The sequence below is a fragment of the Hippoglossus hippoglossus genome, chromosome 16 (genome assembly GCF_009819705.1).
Source record: "Hippoglossus hippoglossus isolate fHipHip1 chromosome 16, fHipHip1.pri, whole genome shotgun sequence".
Lineage (NCBI taxonomy): Eukaryota > Metazoa > Chordata > Actinopteri > Pleuronectiformes > Pleuronectidae > Hippoglossus > Hippoglossus hippoglossus.
In genome coordinates, this window is record NC_047166.1 from 22144409 (window position 1) to 22151176 (window position 6768).

A 6768-nucleotide genomic window follows, 5' to 3' on the forward strand; every position below is an offset into this window, starting at 1 on the left:
TGTGTGTGTGTTTGACTGCTGTTTCCATGCATAGACAGACGATGGAGGCTCAGCAGGTCATCGTGGCATTAGTGGAAACTCTGCCACGATTTCCTCTCAGGGATCAGAGGTTACTTCTATCCATTACCAGCACTGCTCCACCTCAACTGTCTGTGGGTATGTGTGTGTCCCTGTCTTATTGAGATCACTGAAGCTTATATGTACTCAACTATTGCTGTAAATGTTAAAGACTAATAAAACATATACTGATGTATTATACAGTTCTTTAAGCTCAGTGGAACAGTACAGCCTACAACCTCATGTTGCAAACTCTAAACCTGACTCCATGTACATCAACCTGCTTGTTGCTAAGTGTCAAACACTGCGGGATGTAACAAAGTACATTTACTTTGTTATGGTACCTTAGTAAATGTTTTAGGTAAATGTACTTTACTTCAGTAGTTCTATTTCAGGTACATTTAACTTTTACTCTACCACATATATCACCAATATTTGGTCTTTCTCATAACGTTTAATAAGAAGGGGATTGCTCCACTGACCCAATCAGAGCAGGCAGGTAACATTAGACCCACCTCCTCCTGCAGCAGCAGCATCACAGATGAAGAAACACCTGGAATGGATTTAGAAGAGACCACCACCGTGACTAAGCAGTGATTATACGATAAAAAATAATTATCAAGATGATCTGGCCGCCAGTTGCAGACCTCTGTCATAGCGGCTGGGTTGTGAAAAGGTTTAAAAGTCAAAAACAAATACGAAAAGTAAAGTAAAGCTGATGCTATTTAAAGGGGACATAGCATGCCCATTTTACCACAAGTTGATGTGTTTCCTTGGGGTCTTAATGAAATGTCTGTAACATACTTTGGTCAAAATACCACAAGGATCATTTAAAACAGCACCCTTTTTACCCTGTATAAAACAGCCCTCCACAGAGTGACCTGTTTTGAGTGCCTGTTCCTTTAAATGCTAATGAGCCAGCTCCCCCCTCCCCCCTCCCCCTCTCCCCCCATGATTTTAAACGATATAAATTACATATTTTATATGATATAAATTATCAAATATGCATCCCATACTTTGTATTCCCCTTCTGTTGTCCTGGAGTTTTAATTTTCCCAATCACATAATTAAATGTCCCCCTCTGCCCATCCACTACAAGCAGACAAGCAGACAGACAGAGAGAGAAAGAGAGGGGTGGGGGGGGCTATGAAGACCATCATTTACCCCCGAACCCCGACATTCAACGGGTACAACAACAAGCGGAGAAAGCAGAATCGCGGGCTGACCTTATATATACAGTCTATGGGGCTGACCAGCGCGGAGAAATGCTCGTCCCGTGTGAACAGCCAGGCGGCTGCGCGCTTGAGAACGGCGCTGCGCTGCGTCCGGTGTAAACCCGGCGTAACGAGTGGGGGGGGGGCTCTGTGTGTTTGTGCCAGTGTTACAGTAGTGCTGAACACTGCGGAAGTCTTCCACACTGCTGGCTGTGTGGCGTTGACACAAATTCCAGCTCACGCATGGGAGAGCGAGCGGTCGCGCCCGAGCAACTGCTGCAGCCTCCCAGTCCCAACGATCCAGACAAATGCCACGTGAGTGAATCGCGGGCTGACCAGCGGAGAAATGCTCGTCCCGTGTGAACAGCCAGGCGGCTGCGCGCTTGGGAACGGCGCTGCGCTGCCTCGCAGCCTCGCTGCGTCCGGTGTAAACCCGGCGTAACGAGTGTGGGGGGGCGGGGGGGATGAGGTGGGGGGTGGGCCAAGACCATGTAGGGAGACTTCCAGTGCCTTGTTACGACACAAAACCCAGGAAGCTCAATCGAGTCACTCAAGCATGACGTTTCTGACTTAGAGGAACCATAACAAAACGCGCGAGTGTTTTTTTCCCAGAGTTTTTGGGGTTGGTAGACATGCCAGATACCCACATTAACCTGTAGAAGCACTAACAAAGTGGAATTTGCATGCTATGTCCCCTTTAATATATAATATATATAACTTTTTTATTTAAAAAAAAGTCGCAGTGAAAAAGAAATGTACCAACGGAGACATTAGTCACAGCAGTGTCGTAAATATAATGATTCTAAATTTCTCTGAGTCTTGAGGGGTGGAAACAGCTGGATCAACTTTTATTTAGAACAAGCTCCAGCTGTTTTAATCTTTGTGTGAAAGAACCAACCTTTTCTCCAAAATCATTACTGCGGCCTGATGAAAACAATAATATTGAAACTGTGTGTGATGTATCTGTTGAAGAGTTAGCTTACAGTTTAATTTAGCTCCTTAATATACTGCTCAACGTCTGCTATCCATAAATATTATTCCTACCTGAAGGCTGACAGTGTTTTTTTGCAAAGGAGAGCAAAGACAATTTCCCAATTTTCCTCAAATTTAGGAAAATGACAGCTTAACATAAAGCCCTCCAGGGAGAGATGTGAGGAAATCATAGACTGACAGCTGCAATGTATTTAGGAGCAGAAACACATGGTACCAATTGGACCTAAACTCCTGTAGTAACACCCTTTATGTCAGGGAGGAGAGAGGCAGGGAACCCAACGTGGTATCCCCAATGTGTGTTTGCATTAGATATTTCAATGACTGTGTTACTCAACTCAGTTTCTCTCTCTCTCTCTCTCTGTGTGTGTGTGTGTGTGTGTGTGTGTGTGTGTGTTACTCTGACATAATCCCACCAACCACAAGACCTGATGTCAACATCCAGTCAGTGGCATGTGTCTGGTGGCTTTCTGATTGAGCTGTAAATGAACTGCACTTCACGCCCTAAAACCACGCCTCGCGACGCCGCTGATTTGCGACTTTGCGGTTAAAGTACACCAAGGTCCGATTCGCACCACCCATCCACTCGATTACACTCGAACGAGGCACATGAACTTTGAAATATCTGACCCGGTTTAAACCCAACCACATTTTAACGCCAAAGCTCCCACATGTGTCCCACAATAAATCTAATTATATAATTTGTTGTACCCATAAAACAAGCACAATATAAAACAACAAACTAATTAATTTTGGTGGATACACATTATGGAGGAAAATGGTTTATGGTTTATGTTGCAAGTTTATATCAGCAGTTCCAAAAAAAAGAGCTCATGGAAACATGTGAGAGAAATGAAGTTACAGTGTTGGAGACTTTCCGTTATATTAATTGGAAACTTTACACTGACCATAGGTGTGAATGTGAATAGTTGTTTGTCCCTGTATGTTGGCCCTGTGATTCGCTGGTGACCTGTCCAGGGTGGACCCCACCCCTCGCAGTATGTGAGCTGTGATTGGCTCCCCCACCCCCTCACCCCCGTATAGATAACGGATGGATGGATGATTTAATTAAAAACATTCATCTTCACATATTGAGTCAGCTGTTACAGCTGAACACCATATGTTGTGTGTAAAAAGCAATCAGCAAACACTCAAGTCTACACACTTGACTAAAGCTCATGTATAAATGGTTGACATCACTGGCAGAAGGTAATAGATAACTGTTTTAGATAATTAATGAAATGAATGCATTAATGCACATGCCCATTAAGTCACATGCAAAGTTCCCCCTATCTCTGGACTCCACCAGCTCATTCTCTCTTTTCAATCACAACCGGACACGCCAGCCTTTAGCCAATCAACTGTAAGCTGTCAAAGTTTTAAATGTTCTCTCTCACTCCTGTCGTTCAGATGTCAGATCAGTAATTTGATTACTGAGAAGCCACAACTTATTTGCTGTTCCTCCCCTAGAGGCTAATTTGTTGTCAGATAGCCACTGAGCTTTGAGACTGGCACCACCTCAACTCTGGATACTGGCTCTTCTCACCTCAACCATCCAACCAGAAGCCCTTCATCAGACGTCCCAACTTCCGGTTTCCTCACCACCACCTGTGTCTAGGTGTGTAGGGGGAAGTCTCCTTTGCCCCTGACTCATAGGTCTGCTTCCATGGTGTTCTACTTCCTGCTGGGGTCAAGTGCCAAAGTCTTTTCTTATGTTCACAATAAATTTAATTTAATCTAATTTACTAATTTTCACTTGTTCCTCTGTTAGTCTTCCCTGATTGAAATAGATTACTAAAATGAATAGGTTTATTCATGGTATGTCCCAGCAAAGTGTAAAGGGGGAATGAAGGATCCAGATTGAAAGGAAAACAGGGGTCTGGGCATGTTGGTCCATAGAAATGCTATGTTAGCAACAGCCTGTTGAGGGATGCTACAACTTCAAACAGACACAGCAGACAGTTGACGACAGTGTTTTCAACACCACAACACACCTGCAACCTTTTCATCTGAACACATGAAGGTAAGCCAGAGTGAGAAGGACCACAGTGACAAAGACAGCTGTAAGTGAGAGAGACGTTTATCGTAAACATGTGAATGTACTTATCTGGGGTCTGTGGAGCAGCACCTCTGCCATGCCATGCACTGATGTCATCACTGATCCCTGTTTCCACTCTGCTTTCTACACTGTGTGTGTCAGACGCAGCCTCATATATGTGTGTCTTATATGTTTCAACATGAGAACGACAGCAAACTTCACCAGCAGTGGAAATGCAGCGTCCAGAAGAGCATCACTCATTCATCCCTGGCCCGCAAGAGATTTTTCCTCAGCTGATTTCAATATGTTATTCTTTTTGCCCAGGACCTTCCTCCTCTGCAGTATCATCTGCACTTTGCTGTTGTATCAGTGTGGGGGGATTAGTGTTCAATCTCAGGCTGCAGCACTGGACAAGGCAAAAGTAAAACAAACTGTAGATTGACAGTGTGACATGTTTGGTGAACACAGGCCCACGGCTAACTATACCTCCCAGGATAATTGCTCGCTATATTCCCCTCGGCTCTGCTTCTGTTTCCTGCCTGTAGAGTCTCACAGTGGGAGACACAGAACATAGAACATAGAATGTGTTTTTGTTCTGTGTGGTACATACTATGTGTTGATTTATTAAACATATTTTCAATGAAGGGACAACTGTTGGATGTAATTGTTAGTCTGCACTAAGTCTGATGCATATTGCTGCATAATGACATTGACCTGACACTTGGTCATGAATGATCAGATATTCCCATTTCCCCCCATTTCTGTTTTGTACTGCTGATTCTGAAACAGACAGAAAAATGTAATTGACTATAATTGACTGCAAATTTTAAAAACAAATATATAATATAATTTGAACTATTAATGATATTTACACTGTTTCTTGACCCTGAAAGTAAAGAAATAGACTAAAATGCCTGTTGAAAGATATATGAATGTGCTCTCCACACTTAGTGTGTAGTATTATCAAAGAATTATCAAATTATATTTAAATTAGCAGAGGATGCCATAACTAGTGCTTTAAACATAAATTAGGAAAAAACAACTGAATAAAAGAAGAACAATTTATGATAAATCACTCCTCTCTGTGTGTTATCATGATATAGAAAGACCCTCACTTTGACAGTTTCCCATGATGCCAGTGGCCTCTCTGTTCTACACTGTGTTAACTCTACAACCACTTCCAAGAAGCCTTTAGGTCTGCAAGTAATTGTGTATTTCCTTGTTTAAATAAATAGCCGAGTAAATGAGCTTGTTCAAAAGAGAAAAACAAAACAAAGAATATATATGACTCATCTGGTAGCAAACACTGTATGGGCCCTGTGACAATAATGTCGCTCACTGGCTGCCACAGCTGGGGATCGACCCACTGCAGCTTGGAAACTGTGTGTTTTTACTGCACCATACATAAACAATGCAGCTCTACTGGGGGTTCTCTACCACAGGCCCCATTTCCATTCATCGCCTCGGCTCATGTTCAGGATGAGATGTTTCACAAAAACAATGCTCCTCGTCCGGGTTTTGGAGTTTGAAAATATGATATTGTTAAGAGCCATGCCTTTTTGTTTCATGATGATATTCTCCAACCAAACGTTTTATAGCCTAAAATGATGAATAACAAAGGGTTTGACAATATCAGTAACATGTGACACTCTCTATCTTCAGACCCTTGATCCAGAAAGGAAACCCCCCACAAATGAATCATTTAAGAGGCTGTATTCATAAACCATGATCATTAGGTCAAAAACTCACAGCAGCAACTCAATAAACACAGACTTGATTCTGCTCCACTGCTCTTTTCACATCAGGGCTTCAGCCGAGTGCAAGATGTATTGAAATAAGTTCATTTGAGATGGCGCCTGGTCACTTGAATGAAATATGCTTCTCTGGCACATCAGCCACTGCTGCTGTGTGGCCCAATCAACATGCAAATTGTTTTCCCTGCTGACCCCCCCCCCCCCCCCCCTCCCCCACACTCAGCCGACAGATGTTACATCAGGATGACATAAAAAACATGAAACCTTTCTAATCCGTGGGAACATTTTACAAATATAAAACCTCTATGGATTGAAAAGTAATGATAGACAGACTTAAAAAGTCTGAGGTTTAGCAAATAACAAATTCACACATGTCTCTTTCACAGTGATCTATTAGGAAAATGCTTTTTGGGGAGAGGGGGAGATTTTTATTTGCCAAACCACAAATGACCACTAGGAAAAAACAATTATAAAAATATATATACAGAATATGCTGAATGGTTATTTATGAAATTATAAATAGTATTAGATTGGGGCTTGATTTCAATCAAATTTAAATAATTAAGTGTCTACTCACTGATATTTTCATCATACTTTTGAATGCTGTAATTTGCATGTTTCTGTGTGATAAAGAAAGTAATCTTGAAGAGAAATTCTCAATAAATGAAGCTTAACTATGATGTTAATATACTTCATGCTTGTGCACAGCTAACAG